At 35.1% G+C, this 12,125-nt stretch overlaps 1 non-coding gene across 1 annotated transcript; it reads left to right on the forward strand.

Moving 5' to 3' along the window:
- Window positions 1–3,177: 3,177 nt before the first annotated feature.
- On the forward strand, window positions 3,178–3,285 carry LOC126654188 (small nucleolar RNA R71). Its single transcript, XR_007632444.1, has one exon. It is a non-coding gene; the product is annotated as a small nucleolar RNA R71 (small nucleolar RNA).
- The last annotated feature ends 8,840 nt before the right edge of the window (window positions 3,286–12,125 follow it).

The raw sequence follows: 12,125 nt of genomic DNA on the forward strand, positions 1-12,125 counted from the left end.
CTTCTTCCTTTTGTGGGATGTCAAGTCCGGAGGCATGACTCCCGATGAGAGGTAATTTGCAAAATCGGCATACCATGGTGTTTCCACTTCCCGAATCATCATAAGCGTTTCATCCGGAAACCGCTCATTGATCTCCACACCAATAGGGATTGGTTCCGGAATTTCAAATCTCGAAAGGTGGTCCGCTACCACATTCTCCGTACCTTTCTTGTCTCGGATTTCTATATCAAATTCTTGCATTGGAAGGATCCATCGAATAAGCCTAGGCTTTGCGTCTTGTTTAGTGAAAAGGTATCTCAAAGCGGCATGATCGGTATAGATTATGGACTTTGATCCAAGCAAGTATTGCCGGAACTTGTCCAAGGCAAACACTACCGCCAACATCTCCTTTTCGGTAGTGGTGTAGTTGAGTTGCGCGCCCGCCATAGTCCGACTAGCATAATAGATCACATGCACCCGCTTATCTTTTCTTTGCCCCAACACGCAACCCAATGCTTGGTCGCTAGCGTCACACATTAGCTCAAAAGGCAAACTCCAATCCGGAGATGATATAATGGGAGCGGTCACAAGTGCCTCCTTTAGCTTCTCAAAAGCATCTTGACATTCCCTTGTGAAGTCAAACGGCGCATCTTTGACTAACAAACTTATCAAAGGTCGTGCAATAGACGAAAAATCCTTAATGAATCGCCGGTAAAAACCCGCGTGGCCCAAAAATGCCCGAACTCCTTTGACCGTAGTCAGAGCGACTAATTTTTCAATAACCGCCGTCTTTGCCCTATCCACTTCAATTCCCGCCTCCGATATCCTATGCCCGAGTACAATGCCTTCATCCACCATGAAGTGGCACTTTTCCCAATTTAGCACCAAATTAGTCTCCACACATCATTGATGAGAATGAACTTTAGTTGCGATTCAATTCGTTTAGCGAAACACGAATGGGATCGATTCCGACTTCCGGATTATTACAAGTTGTGCTTTTTGCTCAACAAGTTTTTGGCGCCGTTGCCGGGGCGACTTCTTTGACTCGTCTTCGAGATTAATCTTATGCATCACAATTTGCGGACTTATTCCTCGAATGTCGGAGATTTGCCAACCCATTGCTAACATGTGCTCTTTCACTACTTGCACAACCTTCCTTTCTTGATCCTTAGAGAGCTTGTTTGAGATGATTATCGGCAAGGTCTCATTCTCCCCAATAAAAGTATACCGGAGGTGTGGCGGAAGCGGCTTCATTTCAACCTTCGGGGGCAACTCCGAAGATGGTGGAGTCACACCATTGCTCTTGTTTAAACTTTCCGGCTTCGGTTCATCCTCTCTAGTATATTATTCATCCCCCGACTCGGAATGAAACGGAACTTGAGAGATTTGTTGAGGACAAATTTCTACCCTCTTTGCTTCGTTCAATAATTGCACATTCTCCCGGAGTTGCTCTTCCACAATCTCATCAATCACATCAATCCTCATGCAATCCTCCTCCTCGATGGTACCCCGCATGACTTTCTTCATATCAAACTCAACCGATTCCTCGTCAATCCGCAAGGTCAATTTGCCACCATGCACATCAATTAAATCCCTTCCGGTGTTCATGAAGGGTCGCCCCAAGATCATTGGGCACTCCTTATCAACCGCATAGTCCAATATAAAAAAATCAACGAGGAAGATAAATTTATCTACCTTGACAAGCACATCCTCAACAATCCCAAACAGCCTTTTTAACGAATGATCCGCTAGTTGGAGTACCATCGAGGTGCTTTTCACGGGTTGATCTCCATAAAGCGTCCTGAAAAGAGTTAAAGGCATAAGATTGATGCTAGCACCTAGATCACATAAGCAATTAATGGAACTCATGTTTCCTATAGTGCAAGGTATAGAGAAACTCCCTGGGTCCTTCAACTTAGCCGGTAGATCATTCAAGATGATTGAGCTACACACTTCCAGAATAGGAACCGTTGCACCGCTATCCCAACTCCGTTTGTTGGTAATGATGTCCTTCAAGAACTTGGCATATTGCGGCATCTCCCGGAGTGCATCCGCCAAGCTAATATTGATTTGCAATTTCTTGAAAATCTCAAGGAACTTATGAAACTTTTCGTTCCCTTGAGCTTTCCTTAACCGGCTTGGGAACGGAACCGGTGGTACAAACGGCGGCGGCGGTGGTGGTCTTACATAAGGCTCTTCAACTTCAATAACCACTTCCTCACAATCCCTTGGTAACTCTTGACTTGAGCTTGCTATATCAACAACAACTTAAGGCTCATCCTCCTCAACAACTTGTTTCTTTCCATTGGCTTTCTCAAGATTTCTCCCGCTTCGGAGCTCTACCGCCTTAACATGCTCTCTAGGGTTGTTCTCCGTAGTAGATGGCAACCCTCCTTGAGGTCTTCCTTGAAGCGAAATGGCCATTTGAGAAATTTGAGTTTCCAAATGATGGATAGTAGAAGCTTGATTCTTCTCCCTTTGCTCCATTTTTTCTAGCTTCTCTAGTACCTTAGAAAGCACATTTCCCTCATCCGTATTCTTTTGTGGTTGGAATCCCGGAAGGTGTTGAAGTCTACCACCATAGTTGTTTCCTTGCCCTTGTTGGTTGTGATAAGGACCTTGATAAGGACCTTGTTGTTGGGGCCTATTTCCTCCTTGGAAACTAGGACCCACTTGTTGATTTGCTTGCACATTGCCTTGGCCCTCTTGATTCCTCCATCCGAAGTTAGGATGGTTTCTCCAACCCGGATTATAAGTATTCGAGTAAGGATCATTCCCTTGGCGTTGACCTCCAACATAATTCACTTGTTCGCTCCACGCTTGACCCGTGGCATAGCACTCACTACTTCCATGATTGAAATCCCCACAATGCTCACAACCTACTTGGACATACGCAACCGGAGCATTCCGTGGGGCCACTTGCTTCTTCAAGGCATCAACTTGACTTTGCAAAGAGGCATTCGTAGCTTTCATCGCTTCAAACTCCTTGGATTGGTCAAGTGTCATTAATTTCTTTTGAGCCGGTGGTCTTCTCCTTTCCGAGGACCAAGTGCTACTAACCATAGCCAATTTCTCAATCAACTCATTAGCCTCATCAAGCGTCTTTTGCATCAAAGAACCTCTCGCGGCCGAATCAATGGTAGATCTTGTAATCTCACCCAAACCATTGTAGAATATTTGAAGCACATGCTCCCTTACAAGTCGATGATGAGGTACGTGCCTTTGGAGATCCTTGAACCTCTCCCAAGTTTCATAGAGAGATTCCCCCTCATATTGGTAATAATCAATGATGTCCTTTGTCAACTTTGCGGTTTTCCCCATTGGAAAGTACTTGTGAAGGAAAGCTTGAGCAAGATCCCGCCAATTGTGGATTGATGCATTAGGTAATGACCGAAGCCACAAGCTTGCCTTATCTCTTAGTGAGAATGGAAACATCCGAAGCTTAATTTGATCGGAGGTGACATTATGGAGCTTGAATGTGTCCAACACTCCCAAGAACTTGGCTATGTGTTCATTCGGATCCTCACTTGCTAACCCAAAGAATTGGCACCGATTCTCTAGGAGTTGAATCGTGCTAGGCTTGATTTCAAAAGTAACCGCGGTGACCGGTCTTGCAAAGCACCCATAGGTGGCATTATCCACATCCGGGAGGAAGAAATCCCCCAAAGTTTGTCTTTGTGCTTGATGGCCTTGAACTTGAGGGTGATTGTCCCCTTGGTGCTCTTGCCGATTTCTCTCATCGAGTGGAGGAGGCGGATGTTGCCTCACTCCATCGTCTTGAGGGTGATATTGCTCCTCCTCATAATTATCTTCCCCATGTTCCATGATAACGGGTCTACGATTCTCCCTTCTCACACTTCTCTCAAATCTCCCGAGGTTGTCTTGGAACGGTTCTAGCGGAAGATTGGCCCTTCGTGTATTGTGCATACACTATAGTTGATCTCCTACACAAACCACAACAAACAAACCACGCGTAAATCCGGAAAGAAGCAAAAACAACAAAAGTGATAAAAACAGAAAATAGAGCTAACTCGACCAAACAATAACTAATTTCAATCAATCAATAAACACTCAACACTCCCCGGCAACGGCGCCAAAAACTTGTTGAGCAAAAAGCACAACTTGTAATAATCCGGAAGTCGGAATCGATCCCACGAGGAGTGAATCTAGAGCGATTGATGAGAATGAACTTTAGTTGCGATTCAATTCGTTTAGCGAAACACGAATGGTTGAAGTTCAAGTAAGATTAACACTAAATAGGCACTAAACAACTAAACAATTAAACTAACAATTCAAGCAACTATAATAAGAACGAGTTTAATCAATAAGTAAAAGATGTCTAGGGGTTGAAATCATTCCTAGGTCATGCATACATAGTAATGGATGAATTGGTATCTAGCAAGGGCCGAGTTGTACCTAGCGCACCGTTCCCGCTCTCTCGAGCCTCTAAGAACGACAAAATCAATCATCAAGTAATCAATTAATGCCTAACTCACTCTCGTGATACTAAACAAAACCAATTACCCAACATCAATTAATCAACAAACTCAAGGTCACCTAAATCCTAATCCACTCTCGTGGTATTACAATCTAGGCTTCTAATTCCAAAGTCTATTCACCTAACCATTTTTCAATGAGTCAAGCAAACACTAAATCATGCATTAGATAGCTAGGCTAACACAAGCATTAGGAACTAGAATTAGAACAAGCATTTAACCAATCAAACATACTATTTAACATAACAAGAAGGAAATCATCTCAACCCCCAAACATGGGGGATTAGTTACACATACCAAGAGCTAAATTAACAAAATGATAAATGGAAGGCATGGTTAAAGAGTACTTACAAGGAGATGAAAAACCCACAAATAATAGTTGTAATAGAAAATAAAACTTGTTCATTCAATGAAGCTTCAAAGATCTCAACAATGGTGGAAATATAAAAATCTGGAAATTTTATTGAAGAAGAAGACTAAAATTTAGGGATTTCTAAAATTAGGAGAAGATTCAAAAGTACACTAATAGAATAAAGTCTAGGGAAATCTTCTATACCTAAAATAGAGATAAGGATGCTTATATAGTACTTACAAAAGAAGGAAAAAGACAAACATTCATTTACACATTTGTTGGGCCCAAAATAACAAATTAATAAAGCCTTGTTGCATTTTGAAATAAGATTTCCCCATTCCAGCAAGTCCAAGCTCGAATAGAGCTCCTTGGGCTAAATGAGGAGCCCGATTCGAGCTGCCATTTTCTGCTCCGGATCTCGATCTTCAAACCTTCGTAACTCGGTGTAAAAATGTCCGATTAAGTCGATTCTTGAACCGTTGGAAAGCTTAGGACGTCTACTTTAACTTTCATGAAGATCACGAGTTCATTTGAGGCTTCTAGCTAGTCCACATTGGTCAATTAGTGCCCAGGGGTCAGCTTTTCAGATTTGCAAATGAGCTTCCGCATCGCTTTTGTCGTCTTTTCCAACTTTTGCACCAAAATGCTTCCGCAATGCTCCTAAGTACCTGAAATACTAAAACACGTAATAAGGCATTTGAAATACCATAAAACCGTGATAAAACGTTAATAAAGCATGCGGAAACGACACTAAAGATAGGAGTAAAATACTCCTATCAATGGTCTTGGTTCATTGATTGGCCGCTGCATTGGTGGGGGCCGTTATATCTTGTTATCATCCAATCTGTCTCGCCTTTTAAAAGCGACGCACGCAACCTCCAATTGCAAGTGTCATTGTTCACACACACAAGAACTACTGTTTTACCAGTTGTTCGACTGCTCTTGTATTCTTTATTAGCTGCAATGTGATAACTCGTCGTGCATGTCTGGACAGCATACGTCGAACTAAAAACCATCCCCAATTCAAACTCTTTTCTAGCTTCCCATATTGCATTTTCTTTAGGCCACAGATTCATATTGACACGCATGTCGTCAACATTCTGATGCGTGTACTCATGAGGAAGGCGCGACTCAAAATGATCTGTATTTTGTTCTGACTCACCACCGACATTCTCACTATGGGTGCCATCTCCATTCTCACCACCGATGTCATCATCCTCGTTGTCATCAGCAACGGCCCCGTAGAAATGTTCTTCCTACTCATCTTCATCACTAAAATCATCACCATCGTCTACATCCGCACAGTCGTCTACATCCGCACAGTCGTCTTCATCCGCACAGTCGTCTACATCCTCAAACTCTGCACGTACTTAAGACAACGGATTGTACACAATATAAAACTCAGGTACCCTCATTTGTGGCGTCCGCGAAACATTACGCCACATTGCTTCCATGTGAACATCTGTCTCCATAGGAAAACCATCATATTTTTGAAATCTTCCATGTTCATCGAACCGAGGCACTCGTAGATAAATCTTCACTATCTCATCAGCATCGTTCAGCCCAATTACCCTTCTAATTACGACTTGTAGTTGTGCAAAATTCACTACACTCGTCAGCTCAACCAGTTCTGATTTACCGGAAACATAATCAACTCCACCCGGAGTCGATAATATTATACCATCCCAATAAATTTTTAGGGCTAGCAGCTCATTTGTCGTCATTACTACATTAAAAAAATATAATTTTAACTACATTTTTAGGGCTGGCAGCTCATTTTTCAAAATTAATCGTACTAAATTTATCAAATAATTAAAAAGAGGGTTATTCTCATTTAAAATATAATTCGAATATTCTACATGTCAAATTCAAATTTTTAATAATTAGCCGATTTAAATGTAAATTCAAATTTTTTATATTAACTTTTTTCACAAAGTTACAGTTATAAAAAAATTATATTTTCTCTAAATACTGTTAAAAACAAATACTTATTTTTATATTTAATTTTTTAGTATTCCGAATCTATTTATATAATATAAAACATAAATTTTAATATTTTCACTAATTCCAACCTAATTTAAAAATATTTTAAAAATTTCATATATTTGATTTTCTAATTTTAATTTACTCTATTTTACATTTATATAAATTTTATACACATTATTCTAATTTCATTTACACATTAATCTAATTTATTTTATAATACATATTTTCAAAAAAATTAACTAAATCTAACTATATTTATTTAACTAACTACATTTCAAACATTATTTTAATCTAACTACATTTCAAACATCATTTAAATCTAACTACATTCAATAATTAAAAATAACATATCAATAAATTTAAAAGACTCACCCGATAATTCCGCCAAAAAATGATATTCTGCGCCAAAATATAATATTCCGCCACGAAAAATAATATTCCACCACGAAAACCAACTCCGCAAAATCTTCTCCACAATAATAATTGTTGTCGAGTGAAACTAAATCTTTTCTACAATAATACCCCCGATTTAATAAATTTCTCTCTACATTTATCTCTGTACTTCATCTCTCTAGATTTTTTTTTATTTCTTTGGAGAGTGAGTGAGAAAGGGGGAACGGTTCCCCCTTATATAGTGGTTGCAGACCGCAGAAATCTTCCGCGGTCTGCAACCACCTGGTCAAAGGGAATTTATTCCCTGTCAGAGGGAATAAATTCCCTCTGTAAACCGCGGAAGTGTTTCACGCACTTCCGCGATTTACGCCAACGTGGCTCCACCTGCGTCCAGATGGAGCCACGTCTGCAGACCGCGGAACACTTCCGCGGTTTGCAGTAAGTCGCGGAAGTGTTCCGCGGTCTATAGGTGACAAATTAAGAAAAATTGTTAATTGGGGGCTAATTTAAGAAATTTTACTAATTTTATAGATAAACATGTCATTAATCCCGATCAGACTATGCCACCTTTTTCCAGTTCACTGGATCTCCGGTTCGTATATGCTATTCTGACCGAATGGGGTTCCAATTTACGGTTGAACCAGCCGGTCCGGTCTGGTTTTTAAAACACAGGTTTTAAAGAGAAAAAAGAAGGCTTAATTATCAAAAAAACCCTTCACATTTCAGTCTCTTTTCAATTGCACTCTAAGGTTATAATTTTGTCTAATTCATCCATGTTCGCACCTTTGGTTTCCAATTCCACCTTGAAAATTAAATTGGACTCTTTTCAAATCGGAAAAAATTCATAAAAATCCGTATAATGTATTAATTTCAACTCTTTCCACACAAAAAGTTAAAAATGAATAACATAAAAGTGCGAATTTGGTGAATTGGATGAAATTGCAACGTCGCGTGAAACTGAAAATAGGCTAAAAGGTGGGGTTTATTTGATGATTAAGCCGATAAAAGAAAGGGTCTAATTACATAAACACTATCCACGTCGAAGTTTTTTAATGGGTACAATATATAAATTTAACCTATGTACATAATAACATCAAAATTTATATCTTTTAATTATTATTTTATTAATTATTTAAATTGCTCTTATTAAATGTTCAAATTATTATTAGCACTAAATAAAAAAATAATAATTTAATTTTTTATTGTGTTAAAAAATAAAAGTTAATTTAATTTTAGAAAGTAAACATTAACTCAGAGAAATAAAGCTAATTTTAATAATTTTAATTAAATTATTAAAATGATATTTTATACCGATGGTTTTCATTTTTTTAAGTAATGTAACAACATTACACTTAGAGGTGTAAATGGACGCCGATCCCGACATATGTCAACTTTGAATTTGAGGTTGTTATACAAGCTTACAGGCCAGAGTTTGTTTCTTCCATTTTCAGAGGAGACATATAAGGCGGAAGTCTGAATGAATTTCTATTTTCTTATAAAAATTTAAGCCGCCTTCAATATATTTAATAAATTAATTTTGACATGTCTTAAAAAATGACCTTGTTTATGATATATAGTCTAATATTTATATTATATTTATTTTGATAAAGTGATCACTAATATAATTTCATAAAAATAGGATATTAAACTTAAAAAATTATAATTTTTTAATTAATTTGATTTTATATCCTTGTTGTTAATTAAAATATTTTAAAAAATATTAATTAATTTGCATCAACATCTTGTATTGTATTGATTAATAGATTATATACTTCTTAAAAATATATAATTATAAAATAAATTTAGGTTTTTATCACTACTAGAAACTTGATTTTTGTGACGGATTTTAGTGATGGTTCTAAAATCAGTTGTTAAATTTTCATTACGACGGATTTTAAATTCGTCGCTAAATCCCCCAAAAAAGAAGGCGGACACAATCCCTTTAAAAAAAATAAACAGATCTATAATAATCTCTTTACAAAAAATTTAAATTATTAAAAAAGAATTAAAAAATTACAAAACTACAAAAAATCTAAAAACAATATCGAAGAATTCATTAGAAGAAAATTGGCGACAAGAAAATCAACGGAAAAACCATAGCGATGAGAAATTCACCGAAAAATACAACAGCGAGAGTCACGACGAGAAATTCATCAGAAGACGCTCGACAGCGAATTAGAAAGAAGTGAAGTGCGACGAAAGTAGATGAAGAGAAGAAAAAGTTGAAAGAAGTAGAGATAGAGAAAAACAGAAAGGAGAATTTTGAGAAAAAGAGAGGTAGAGAAAGAAAAAGAGAAGTGCGGCTGTGTGAAAATTATGATCTAAAACGAGTGAAGCTTTCTAAATATAGTAGAATATTCTTTTAAATATGTTTGTGATTAGAATAGCGAGGATAATTATAAAAAAAAAATGATAAAAAAATGTGTAAAATTTAAAAGTCAGATATATTAAAAATAATTCCTATATAAATACAAATAGAAATAGAGCATTTTTGACAAATTTTATTAGAACTTCAGATACTTGTCATATTGGGGCAATGTTAAGGAGTCCACACTCCACTCTCAAAGATATGTTAGCACTTGCAAATACTAGTTTTGTCTGGGCTTTGAACCATGCACATACTTCAGCTAACTGACTTATAACGCCATATCTCGTTGAACACCCCATACACTTAAGGCCATTTTCAATAACACACTATTTTTTTTTATTTTAGTGTAACAATTATCTCCTATAATATTTTATTTTTAATTTTATTATAGTGTATTTTATTTTTAGAGCCATTATATTATAGTGTACTTTAAAATATAGTACTATTGGAGACGAATTCTATTTTACTTTTGGTTTTTATTTTATTATAAATTTTATTATTAAATATTTATTAGTTTTTGTTACAATCTAATGCAAATAAGCATGTTCAATTTAGTCAGAAATTTAAATATGTAGTATTAAAAAAAATAGACGTGCATTAATTAACTCAATATTTTATAAAAAGAGTCTATTTAATGTTTTTTTTCTTTTGGCTTAATAAATATAGTTATTTTATATATTTAAAGATTGAACACATTTAGAAAATATATTATTAAATACGGATATACTTAATTCATTTGTGTAAGCATAAAATATTTAAATATTTTGTTGGATAGGAATATATTAAAAATATTCCTTGTGTGTAAGTATAAAATATTTAAATATTTTGTTGGTTAGGAATATATTAAAAATATTCCTTTAGTGTAAAAAATAGAGTCAGCTATTGAAGATGAAACACTATAGCAGTGTAGTTTTAGTGTGAAACTCACGCTATTTTTCCTAACAACTAAAATTGGGTGGTAGACAAAAAGAATAGAGAAAATTACAAAAATAATAATTTAAAAGGGCAAAAAATTATAAAAATACATATTTTTAAAATTTTATATTTAATACATAAAATTTACAAAAATATGAAATAAATTTTCACTTTCACGTATTGTATCAAAGATGTATACTTTTTATAGAAAAAAAAGTAGGTAAATTATGTAAATATTTTTAACTTTTAGATAAAATTAATTTTTTTTCCATTAAGTACGTATATTTGTAAATTAAATGATATTTAGATAATTTTAAAGTTCTCCCCAGAAAATATAAGCTTTTGTCGTTTTAATGTCTTAACATACAACTGAATCTTTACTTTTATTGTTTTATGTAAAAAAGCTTAACTGAATTTTGTTAAACAACTTGACACCTATTTTTAAACGGTTTGATACCTCAGTTTTAATTCTATTAAACGATTTGGTCCCCCTAATTAACAAAAGGGTCTCAAAACTAAGGGATCATTAAGTAGATTCTAAAACAAAGAATATCAGACTGTTAATCATAATATACCTCAAGAATTTCAGCGTAATTTGCTTTAAATTTATTTACCTAGTCCTTTTTCAAGTTTATATTGTAGGTCATTTGCAATGTGTTGAGTTGGGTGAACATTAAAATTCTGTCTCACGTGCGTTTCACTTAATGCACGCTCATTCTTTGTACAAAAAAAAAAGATCTATAAATTCAAACAAATTAAATACAAGAACTAAATAAAAATAATTTTTTTAAAAAAAAACAGATAAATAATTTTTTAAATATACAACCAGCTAAAAGTAGGTCTGGGCAATGCAGAAACATTAGAGTTCTTACACGAATAGTGTTTAAAATGGGGCAACCATTGATAATTAGGTATATGTCTAATTAGACCATATTGATGATCTGATCACTAATTAAAGGTGCACAAATTTTATATTTTCATTTCATTTCGGCTACTATCTATGTCAAATCTATATAGTACAGAAATAGAAATAATAAAACATATTCATAGAAAAAAAATACTATAACATATTATATTGAAACAAGAAGCAACAAGATACATTTTTTTTGGCAAAAAATAAGTAATTATATAAAGTAGAGTCTTGAAATTTTAAAATTTTAAAAATGCTTCCGAAAATGAAAATAGAATATTAAAACGTATATTCCGGAGAAGTTATCGGTACAATGTAGCATCGAATGAATCACTTACTGTTAAAAGAAAATGATGAATTTGAACTATGGTCAACTATATTGTCAAGTCGCGACTCAAACATGAAGGGTTGGGAATTAAAGGTTGAAGCTATAAAAAGGCATTAATTTGGTGTTGGAATGTCACTGAAATTTGAAAGACAAAAAGATAGTTCAATTATTAGAATATGACTGAACCTCACACAACACAAAGGATAATAATGAATAACTATCATATCAGTCCATTTTTTGCAATTGTGAATTTGTAGGTCCTATAAAGTATAATACATTTTCTTATTTTTCTATCTACTTATTCCAAAATACAATTCTGACCACAACTTTTGTAATTATTTACAGTCAGCTAATTTTTTTTTAAAAAAAAAACATTTTTTTCATCAAACTTCTGTTTG

This window comes from Mercurialis annua, linkage group LG6 (genome assembly GCF_937616625.2).
Source record: "Mercurialis annua linkage group LG6, ddMerAnnu1.2, whole genome shotgun sequence".
Classification (NCBI taxonomy): Eukaryota; Viridiplantae; Streptophyta; class Magnoliopsida; order Malpighiales; family Euphorbiaceae; genus Mercurialis; species Mercurialis annua.